At 41.9% G+C, this 12028-nt stretch overlaps 1 pseudogene across 1 annotated transcript; it reads left to right on the forward strand.

The window, feature by feature from the left end:
- The first annotated feature begins 5 nt into the window (after positions 1-5).
- On the forward strand, positions 6-2401 carry LOC101706143 (RNA-binding protein 6 pseudogene; annotated as a pseudogene). The gene is made up of 2 exons (XR_015444097.1): positions 6-521; positions 596-2401. The product of XR_015444097.1 is annotated as an RNA-binding protein 6 pseudogene (transcript).
- The last annotated feature ends 9627 nt before the right edge of the window (positions 2402-12028 follow it).

Below are 12028 nucleotides of genomic sequence, written 5' to 3' on the forward strand. Positions count from 1 at the left end.
TGCAGAAAGACCTGGTTTTGGCATTCAGAAGGGAGAATTTGAGCATTCAGAAACAAGAGAAGGAGAAACACAAGGTGTTGCCTTTGAACATGAGCTTCCATCAGATTTTCAAAAGAACCAAAGTCCAATTCAAGACCAAGACAAGTCACAGCTTTCTGGAGCTGAGCAACAGAGTTCAGATGCTGGTCTGTTTAAAGAAAAGGGTAACCTGGACTGTTTTGGCCAACAAGACATGGATTATAGAAGCATGGAGTATCATGATGTGGATCACAGGTTGCCTGGAAGCCAGATCTTTGGCTATGGCCAGAACAAGTCTTTTCTGGAAGGCAAAACTGCCCGAGATGCCCAACGGGACCTTCAGGATCAAGATTATAGGACTGGCCCAAGTGAGGAGAAACCTAGCAGGCTTATTCGTTTAAGTGGGGTGCCTGAAAATGCCACAAAAGAAGAGATTCTTAATGCCTTTCGGACTGCCAATGGGATGCCTGTAAAGGAGTTGCAGTTGAAGGAGTATAACACAGGTTACGACTATGGCTATGTCTGTGTGGAGTTTTCACTCTTGGAAGATGCCATCGGATGCATGGAGGCCAACCAGGGAACTGTAATGATCCATGACAAAGAAATCACTCTTGAGTATGTACCAAACCTGGATTTTTGGTACTGCAAAAGATGTAAGGCTAGCACTGGTGGGCATCGTTCTTCATGTTCATTCTGCAAGTGTCCAAAGGAAGAGGCCAAGCAAGAATTAATAACCTACCCTCAGCCTCAGAAAACATCGATACCAGCATCTTTGGAAAAACAACCCAGCCAGTCCTCAAGGCCAGCTGGAAAAGAATCTGAATCTAGAAAACAGGAAGAAGGACAAGAACCACGCTTGGGACATCAAAAGAGAGAAGCAGAAAGATATCTGCCTCATTCTCAAAGGGAAGGGATTGCTTTTCGAAGAGACTGAGAGAAGGAGTCATGGTCTGGAGAGATGCGCCAGGATGGAGAGAGCAAAACAATCATGCTAAAACGCAGCTATCGTTCCACTCCACCTGAGGTGATAGTGGAAGTGCTGGAGCCCTCTGTCCACCTTACTACTGCCAATGTTCGTATCATCAAGAACAGAACTGGCCCCATGGGCCACACCTATGGCTTTCTAGACCTTGACTCCCATGCGGAAGCTCTTCGTGTAGTGAAGATTTTGCAGAACCTTGATCCACCGTTTAACATTGATGGGAAGATGGTAGCCCAAAACCTGGCCACTGGAAAACGAAGAAATGACTCTGGAGACCATTCTGACCATATGCATTACTACCAGGGTAAAAAATATTTCTGAGATAGAAGGGGAGGTGGCAGAAATTCAGACTGGTCTTCTGACACAAATCGACAAGGACAACAGTCATCATCTGACTGCTACATATATGATTCTGCTACTGGCTACTATTATGACCCCTTGGCAGGAACTTACTATGACCCCAAGCCTCAGCAAGAAGTCTATGTACCCCAGGACCCTGGGTCACCTGAGGAAGAAGAGATCAAGGAAAAGAAACCCACCAGTCAGGGAAAGTCAAGTAGCAAAAAAGAAATGCCTAAGAGAGATAGCAAGGAGAAAAAAGATGGAGCAGTGACAAAGTTTCAGGAAGATGCCAGTGAGGGGACGAGCCCCCCGGAGGATGTCTTTAAGAAGCCCCTGCCTCCTACTGTGAAGAAGGAAGAGAGTCCTCCTCCTCTGAAGGTGGTAAACCCACTGATTGGCCTCCTGGGTGAATATGGAGGAGACAGTGACTATGAAGAAGAGGAGGAGGAGCAGACTGCTCCACTACAGCCCCCTACAGCCCAGCCCTAGCAGTGGGAGGAGCTGACTAAGAAGGAGAATGAAGAAGACAAACTCACTGACTGGAATAAACTGGTTTGTCTGCTCTGCAGAAGGCAGTTTCCCAACAAAGAAGTTCTAATCAAACACCAACAACTATCAGACCTGCACAAGCAAAACCTGGAAATCCACCGGAAGATAAAACAGTCTGAGCTGGAGCTAGCCTATCTGGAGAGGAGAGAACAAGAGGGAAGGTTTAAAGAAAGAGGAAATGATCGCAAGGAAAAGCTCCAATCTTTTGACTGTCCGGAAAGGAAACGCATTAAATACTCCAGGGAAACTGACAGTGATTGTAAGCCTGTTGATAAAGAAGACATCAACACCAGCAGCAAAGGAGGCTGTGTCCAGCAGCCCACTGGCTGGAGAAAAGGGGCAGGCTTGAGATATGGCCATCCTGGATTGGGTTCATCAGAGGAGACTGAAGGCCGGATGAGGGGGCCTGGTGTTGGACTCCGGGGAAGAACCAGCAACAGACAGTCCAATGAGACTTACCGAGACGCTGTTTGAAGAGTCATATTTGCTCGGTATAAAGAACTTGATTAAGAATGGAGACAAGTCCCATAAGACACAACCTCCTCTTTGTTTTGTTTGTCCGTCTCTCCTTTTGTTTTGTTACTGTTCTTGCTGCTAGAACTTTTTTAAATAAACTTTTTATAATTTTTTTAAAAAAAGAAAGATTCAGTCGTTCTGTATTCTCAGCAGTATTATCTGTTCGTATCTGGATTTTCATCCTAGTGTGTGTATATTAACATCTCATTGTGAGTTTTTACTTGTTCTTCCTGATGACTAATGGTATTGAGGATCTTCTCATGTATTTTTTGGCCATTCATAAGTGTTATCTTTTCACTACATTTGTCCCCCCCTCCCTTTTTCTGCTTTTCTGCTTTAATGGAACAGTTCATATGGTTCCATTTTATCTCCTCTCTTGGCATATTGTTTACATTTATTTTAAACTTTTTAGAACTTTCCCCCAGTGTTTCAAATATACAGTTAAAAACAATCTAAGTCCACTTCCAAATAACACTGTAGTGCAGGGACCTGTTAACTGAGTATCTCAATTCCTTCCTCTCTCCCTTCCCTTGTCATATTATCATCCATTTCACTTATCCACATGCTATAATCAACCAACAAATTGTTACTATTTCACTTTATCTTTAAAATCAACCAAGAATAAGAACAGCAGATTTTATGTTACCTTTATTTATTCCTTCTCCAGTGTGCATTTCTTTATGTAGATCCCAATTACCTTCCGCCTGAAGAACCTTTTTTTTAGTATTTCTTGCAGGGAAAGTCAACTGGTGATGCATTACCCCCAGTTTTGTCTGAGAAAGTCTTCATTCCTCCACATTTTTTGGTGCTTCAGCAGCTTTATTTTTTTAAGACCATGTGTATAAGGGCAAGTTATTTCAAACCAGCAGATTAAAATTTAAAAACATGAATACACTGTAAACAACATTTAATTTCCTAAGGGAGACTAATCACTCAAAATGGTAATTATCTAAAACACTGAAAAAATTTAGTAATCACTAAAGTTTTCAGTCTTTGGATATTACATGGACAGAATTAGAAATAATGAAAAACTTTTGTACTTGATACAGTGTTTGTGATATCAGTATTTCAAAATTCCACAAAAGGTTATAAAAGTCAAAATAACAAATTATAAGCAACCAATCTTTAAAAACATAAAACAGAACTAGTGGATATCCATGATAATGAGAATGAAAACAAAAGTCCATTTACAAATTTTTCACACAACATTTTTTGTTCTCTGAGCTTTACACATCATCAAAATCAGAATAAAGTTAGGAACATTTCTGATCATTGCCAGGATTGCTTTAAGATTTCCAATTCTCAGGCTGGGGATTTAGCTCAGTGGTTCTGCTGCCTGCCTTGCAAGTGCAAGGACCCGAGTTCAATCCCTAGTACCAAAAAAAAAAAAAAGATTTCCAATTCTTTTTGATCTTTATTTAAGCAAGTACAAAGAATCTTGTAATGGAAACAGTGGCACATACCTGCAATCCCAACTTCTCTGGAGGCTAAAGCAGGAAGATCTCAAGTTCAAGGGCAGCCTGGGCAATGAAGCAAGACCTTGTCTCAAAATCAAATTAAAAGGGCTGGGGATTTAGCTCAGTGGTTTCACCCCTGCTGTGCAAGCGCAAGAACCCAAGTTCAATCCCCGGTACAAAAAAAAAAAAAAAAATCAAATTAAAAGGGCTGGGAATGTAGCTCAATGCTACATTGCTTGCCTAGCACTGTGAGACTCTGGGTTCAAACCCCAGTGATGTTAAAAAAAATCACTTTGCTTTGATATTTTGAAGTTGGAATGTGATATTCCTGGGTATGCTTTTCGTCCAGTTGTTTTATTTATCCTGCTTGTTCTCTAAGCTTTCTGGATCTGTGGCTTTGTGTCTGTCACATTAATGATATATTATTTGGAAGTATTATTTCAAGTATTTCTCTTGCCTTGTTTTCTCTTTCTTCTGCTATGATATTCCAATTACATTTATGTTATACCTATTGATATTATCCCCCAATTCTTTCCCTGACTTCAGCATTTCCAATTTTCTTCCATTCTTGTCCCTTGTTGATTAACGTGTGGTTTTTTTGCATTTGTTGTCATTTTTTTTGTGTGTTACTCGGAATTGAACCCAGGGCCTTCACACTGAGCTATATCCTGACCCTTTTTATTTTGAGTCAAGTTCTCCCTAAATAGCTATTATGTTCAGTTTGGGCTCGAACTTTCAATCCTCCTGCTCAGCCTCTTAGAGTGTGCGATTACTGGCATGTACCACCAAGCCCAGCAATTATGGCTGTTTTAATTTTTTTCTAAAGTGAGACAAGAAGACTAGAGAGGGTTGAAATTCTCTTCCCTTAAATAGAATAACCTTTCAGTCTCACCCTTTGACAAAGTTTTGCTTTCTGACTGTTTTTCCCCCTGGAGAGCAGTCCTTTGTGATGGAGAAGATTCTGGAAAGGCCTTCCAATAGTTACTGTCCTCTTTCTCTACCAAGACCCCTAGGGGGTCTTTGTCAGTTCCTCTCTGTGACAATCTGGTGGCATTCCTAGAGAAAAAGCCCCCAAAACTTCACAGACCTCCATGACTGTCACCCCAACGTGTATCCTACTGTCGCACTCAGTTTCCATCAACACATCAAAATTACCATGTAAGTGTTCCTACTAGTTTATGGCTCTAGCAGTTTCTGCTCCAGGGAAACATATCTCTCCAGATTTAGAGATAGCAAATGGCCCTGTTACCTCAGTTCTCTGATAGGTCTTTAAAAAGTCATTGATTTTCAGTTTGTACAGATTTTTTGGATGCAAAGATGGTAGTGACAACTTCTAGCTGGCTACATGCATGAGCTGAAACCAGAAATCTCTTAGCTATCTCTTGTATATCACCTTATTTTTTTAAAGGGAGGAAGAGCAAATGGTTTTACTGTTCTTGTTTGTCATACAAATACACTGGAGAATCATGCAATGTTGCCATCAGTGAACGCAGTCATCAGTCACAAGTCTGCACCCTCCTGCGACAGGGTCTTGCTAAATTGCCCAAGCTGGGCTTGAACTTGTGATCCTCCTGCCTCAGCTTCCTGAGTAGCCAAGATTACAGACATATGCCATCACACCAATCTGGTTCACCTTTCTTGACCATGGCCATTTCCATGCCATCCACGCCAATAACAGGAAGTCTGTTCAGTCATCCTTTGGTCCCCTTCACAGATATCATACACAGATTTTTGGTTCCTGTGTTATCAGCAGCTAATTATCTCTCCTACTAGAAGACACAGGAAAATCCAGAACCGTGCACGGGAGGACCCACCAAGTCCTTTCTTCGGCATCTTGAAAGCCAGAAAGATAAAAAGTTGTATATGTTTTTTGATGATGTGTTTGTTCAAATCTTTTTCCCATTTAAAAAGCTGTGATATTTGTCTAATTATTAAATTATGATGTTTTTGTACATACTAAATAAAAGTCCACTGTAAAATATGTGTTTTGGAAATGTTTTTTTTCCAGGCTGTGGCTGGCTTGCTTGCTTGCTCTCTTTCTTTCTTTCTTTCTTTCTTTCTTTCTTTCTTTCTTTCTTTCTTTCTTTCTTTCTTTTTCTTTCCTTCCTTCCTTCCTTCCTTCCTTCCTTCCTTCCTTCCTTTCTTTCTTTCTTCTTTTCTACAGTACTGGGGATTGAACCCAGGGCCTTCACACTGAACCATATACCCGGCCCATGTTTTATTTTTTATTTTGAGACATGGTCTTGCTAAGTGACTAAATTGCCCAGGCTGGGCTCCAAATTGAGATCCTTGTTCCTCAACCTCTCAGAGTGCTGGGATTACAGGTGTGCACTACACACCCAGCTTACCTTTTTATTTTCTGAACTGTGCCTTTGAAGAGCAAAAGTTCTTATTTTTGATGTCACTCAGTTTATCCCCACCCACCTCATTGTTCATGCTTTTAGTCTCCTGTCTAAGAAATTTGTGACCCAGGGTCACAAAGATTGTCTCCTACATTTTATCTAGAAGTTTCATGGCTTTTGCATTTAGATTTACATTTAGTTTTATGATGCATTTCAAGCTAATTTTTGTATATGATGTGAAATAAGAATTGAGGTTTATTTTTTTGCTTATAGATTGTTCTGGCGTTTAATTAATTTATTTATTTGGTACCGGGGATCAAACTCAGGTCCTTGTGCTTGCGGGCAGGCGGAGGAACCACTGAGCTAAATCCTCCGCCCTGTTTTATTTTTAATTGTGGTAAAATACACATAACAAAGACCATCATAGCCAGTATTGAGTGTACACTTCAATGGCATTAAGTACAGTTATTCACATTATTATTTAACCAATCTCCAGAACTCTTTCCATTTTACAAAGCAGAAACTCTATACTTATTAAACCACAATTCCTCATTCCCCCTTTCCCTACCCTCTGGCAATCATCATCCTACTTTCTGCCTGTAAATTTGACCAGTCTAGGTACCTTTTATAAATAGGATCATGCAGTATTTGTCTTTTTGTGATTGGCTTATTTCACTTAGCATAATGTTCACAAGGTTCATCCATGTTGCAGCATGTGTCAGAGTTTCCTTTCCTTTTTAAGGCTGAATAGTATTCCATTGTATGTATTCCATTGTATGAACCACATTTTGTTCATCCATTCACCTATCAACAGACACTTGGGTTGCTTCCAACCCTTAGTTATTCTGAATGATGGTGCTATGAATGGCATTATTCTTTCAAAAGACAATTTTTTGGTTTTGGTACCGGGGATCAAACTCAGGACCTTGCGCTTGCGAGGCAGGTGCAGAGCCACTGAGCTAAATGCCCGGCCCAAAAGGCAATTTTTTAAACTTTGAAATTACTTTGACACTTTTATTGAAAATAAATCTGCTGAATACACATAGCTCTATTTCTAGATTTTCTGTTTTGTTCCATTTATTTATATATGTATACTAATATCACTCTGTAGCTAAGCATAAGTCTTAAAATCAGTCCAACAGTGTTCTCCAACACTGTTCTTCTTTTCAAATTCGTTTTGGATGATTTCTGTTTTTCATTTTCATAAAATGTTTGGAATCAATCAATTTCTACAAAAAAGTCTGTAGGAATTTTGGTCAAGATTACACTGGGGGATATCTCAGTCCGTTTGGGCTGTTTATAACAAAATGCCTTAGACTCAGTAATTAATAAGCGATATAAATTTATTCCTCATGGTTCTGGAGGCTGAGAAGTCTGAGATAAAGGCACCAGCAGATTTAGGGCCTTGTGAGGGTCTATTCCTCAAAGATGGTACAGGAAGTGTGAGTGTGTTCTGCTTATAATCACAAACATGCAGTTGCATTGTCCACAGTCAGGAACATTTGGAGGTGAAGAAGTTCTTAGAAATCCTTTAGCTTATAGCCCTTCCCACAAAATAACTCTTCAGTGTTCCCATTTGAAGGTAAAGATTCTTTTGCCTTGGTAAATGAGAGAATGGAGGAGAGGGAAGGAGAAGGGAGAGGAGATACAATGAATGAGGCTGTCAGATCAAGCACAGAAATCTTGCATTATACAAGGCTTCTGGAAAACAGCAAAAAGCCATGAGGAAAATATAGAGCCAATTACAAAAAATATCATGTTGAGTTTTTCTCAAATTAGTTCCACACCAAGTAGACGGTTTTTCTGTTAGTGAAAAAATTATCTGCAATACTCCATTGATCCATTAAAATAATTGTTATGAGATGGGAGAAAGGAAATAATTTCTGAATTACTTGGCTTAACACTATAACAGCTTAGAGAAGTTTTATTAACAGACTAATGGATCAACAAACTTTGAGCTGTGCTGTTTCACAAAGTTACTACAAGTAAAACCACTGTGTGCCTAAAATAAAAGCTAATAAATTCCATAAGGTCCTTATTCTTGGCAGTTTCCCAGTGAATAGCATTTTCTTTGATATCTACCAATAGTTTTCCAGATCCTAACTCAATCCTCAGCATTATCTGCCTCCAGTTTTTTCAAGGACACTAAAACTGCCAATCAGATTCCTTTTTCTGTTTCCGGTGGGGTTTTTTTGGGTTTTTTTTGCACTATTCTATCCACTCAAAGCTACATCAAATAAGAGGAAAAGGGTGTAATTTCAACACCAAATTATGCTCATTAACAAAATGTTTATTGACCCCTTAATAAATGCCAGCTACTTATCTAGGCCCTTATATTCTTCTGGGAAAGAGACAATAAGCCAATAAATTTAATATATCCCTTGGTGATGGATATTATGAAGCAAAACAAAACAGAGTAAAGGGATACAGACAGTGACATATTGGGATGGTAAAACTGATTATTTAAGTCAGGGAAATATTCAGTTTAATAGAAGTCATATATTGCTTTATAATTCCGTGAAAGCTGGTACTGTCATAATGGCTTTATTTTTCACCCAACGTCAGGCTTGGCACAATATAAATGCTTAATAAACCCAATGGAAGCAGTAATATGCAAATATACTTATATTCTACTCTTGAACTTGGATATACCTTGACATCATATAATGAACTATGATTCTAGTCTAGTCTTTCACAACTCTTGATAGCTAATTCTAGGAGATCAGGAAAAACAAAAAGATAGGACCAAGGAGGCTGTCATCTCATCTGTTTCCTGGCTTTATCTTGGGGCTAAGATCCCCAAAGCAGCCTTAGGCAAAGTCATCAAAGAGTTTCTACAGCCCAATTGACCAGCAAACACACAGCAAATGATGAGAAACAATTACAGAATTGTAGGGAACAGGGGAAGGGGACGTTACTAGCACCTCTGCAGTACGTCCTAGTCTCCTGCAAGCCATGGCAGCACAAGGCGATTTACAGGAAAGGTAGAAAAATGAGACTGAGAAGAAGCTGAGCTTTGGGTCTGATCAGTGCTGCTCTGGGTGGCAAAGATGAAAGCCCCCAGCTCAGTATTTCAGGAGAAACAAATGTAACAAATGACTTGCAGAGAGTTCAGTACATCTGTGTAAACAAGATGTAAAAATCCAAGAACAATGAGGCACTGAGCAGATGTTTGTTCCTCCCAGGATGTCTTCAGCTGGTGTTATCTTGTCCTGGAGAATCACATCACCGGATCATTGAGGTCTCAGTTGTGACTGGAGGCCAAAATGGAATTATGTCTCAGAATTCCATAGCTGGGCTGTAGGCAGGAGAAATTGTGAGACCAAAAGTGACTCCATTTTGCTAATGTGAGACCAGAATGACTCCATTTTGTCCAAAATGGAGCAGTCTCCTTTGTTCTTTCAAATTAATGATTAAATGTGCTTAATCTGGGACAAAAGACATGATCTGTAACTCAAGATTCCTAAGCTCATTACTCAGCCATCTGTTTGCCCTAGAAACAAGTGTCCCGGGCCCACTATCTATAGGACAATCTGTTAACATGCTGACTATCCACACAGGGTGGTCGTGACCATTAGTCAGGTTGTCTGCTGACCATCAGTACGTGACAGTAGACCACTAACCTTTGTCCCCATTTTTCTTGTAAAAACCTATATGTAATCCCCTTCAACCCGCAATGAGCCTAGCCAATCAAAATTCTACACTTCATACTTGCTAAATGTTAACCAATCATATGGCTGCTAATGACTGAAGCTTGCTGTAATCTCAATAAAAACCCTGCTAATTTGGAACTCGGGGCTCTCAATCTTGATCCGCTGTGTCCGTGACAATTGAGAGTCCCTGCTTAAGCTTGAATAAATGACCCTCGTGTGCTTACATCGGAAACGGCCTCCTGGTGGTCTTTTGGACTTCGTAATCTGGGCACAACATTTGGGGGCTCGTCCGGGATCCCAAGACCCTCAGGATCCCCATACCGGAGGGTCAACGCCGGCTGGTGAGTGTGTTTTTTGTGTTTGTAAAGTCTGGGCCCATTTTCTGGGAAGGTCGGCAGACGGTCTAGGCGGACGCGCTGCGAAGGCTGCTGACCCGGGATCCTGGAAGACGTTCCAGATTCCGCTGGTGGGGACGGAGTGCCCCATGAGTACGAGTCTGTGAGACTCCTGGGGGGACGGTGCGGGTCGCTCTTGTGGTACGGCGTGAGGCCGTCGTCCCATTTTCATTGCCTCCGATCGGGCGGAGGACGGTTTTGTGTTGCCTTGTGCTTTTCTGTTGTGTTTGTTTGTCTGTTTATTGTGTTGACTTGGACTGAAACATGGGACAGACTGTGACTACCCCTCTTTCCCTCATGAAGGACCATTTCAAAGAAGTCAGGGAACGCGCTCATAACCTAAGTTTAGAAATTAAAAAGACTAAGTTCATCACCCTCTGTAGCTCAGAATGGCCCGCCCTTGGGGTAGGATGGCCCCCTGAGGGAACTTTTGATTTACAGGTTGTACGCAGAGTTCGTAAGGCCATCCTTCATCCTGACCAGGTTCCCTACATTGCCATTTGGGAATGTCTAATCTATAACCCATCCCCATGGGTTAAGCTCTTTTTGCCTCCACAGAAACAGCAGCCAAAGGTAATCCTGACAGCCTGTGAAAAGACCCCCAAAGGGTGTGACAACAAAAAGCAAACTGAGACCAAGCCGACCACTCTGCTTTACCCAGTTCTTCAAGGAGGAACAGATGAAGATCTCCTCTTTCCCCCTCCCTACCACCCACACCCCACTCCTCCACTCCCGCTGGCGGGGATGGAGGAAAGAGGGCCGGTGGTGGCCAAGGCAGAGGCGCCTGCCCTAGCGGGCGCCACTGGAGGAGACAGCCCCGCCCAAAACACCTGTAACACCCATAATCGCTGCCCGGCCTCACTGGCAGGGCGGACAGATTCCACTGTCCTCCCATTAAGGGTGGCTGGACCCCCTGATGAGCAGGCCCACTTGGGACTTCAACACAGCAGAAGGTAAGGAGAGGCTCCGGGTCTATTGCCAGGCTCTGCTGGGAGGTCTCAAAGTGGCGACACAGAAGCCCACCAATTTGGCTAAGGTAGGGGATGTACAACAAAAACTAGATGAAAGCCCTGCTGCTTTCTTAGAGAGAATTCAGGAAGCCTTCTGTAGGTATACTCCTATGGACCCAGAAGCAATTGAGACAAAGGCAGCTGTAATAATACATTTTGTCAACCAGGCGGCGCCAGACATTAAGAGAAAGTTACAGAAAGTAGATAGGTTAGGAGAGAAAAGTATTCAGGACTTAGTGACAGTGACAGAGAAAGTGTATAACAATAGAGAAACCGCAGAGGAGAAACGGAAAAAAGCTGATGACCGCCAGACCCGAAACTTAGCTCGGATCCTTCTGGCTGCCACTTCGGGTGAACAAAAGGAATGTGAACGTAGACTAAGAAAGATTGCGATGGAAGGAAAAAGCAAGGGGAGACACAGAGAGCGTCCCCAGTTAGGAAAAAATCAATGTGCTCATTGCAAAGAGAAAGGCCACTGGGCCAAGGATTGTCCCAAAAAGAAACAGCAGGAAGGTCGCCCCAAGGCTCCTATCCTGGTGGTGGATGAACTGAGTGATTAGGGGGGACAGGGTTCAGCACCCCTCCCCGAGCCCAGGGTAACCCTAAAAGTGGAGGGGAAACCTGTCGAGTTCCTAGTGGATACGGGAGCTCAACATTCAGTCCTACTTGAACCATATGGCCATGTTTCTGAAAAAACCTCCTGGATTCAAGGAGCCACAGGCATGAAAAAGTATTCATGGACTACCTGAAGAACAGTGGACTTG

Source organism: Heterocephalus glaber, unplaced genomic scaffold, assembly GCF_053883595.1.
Source record: "Heterocephalus glaber isolate CG9 unplaced genomic scaffold, H.glaber_assembly_v1.0 deba00001594, whole genome shotgun sequence".
NCBI lineage: Eukaryota > Metazoa > Chordata > Mammalia > Rodentia > Bathyergidae > Heterocephalus > Heterocephalus glaber.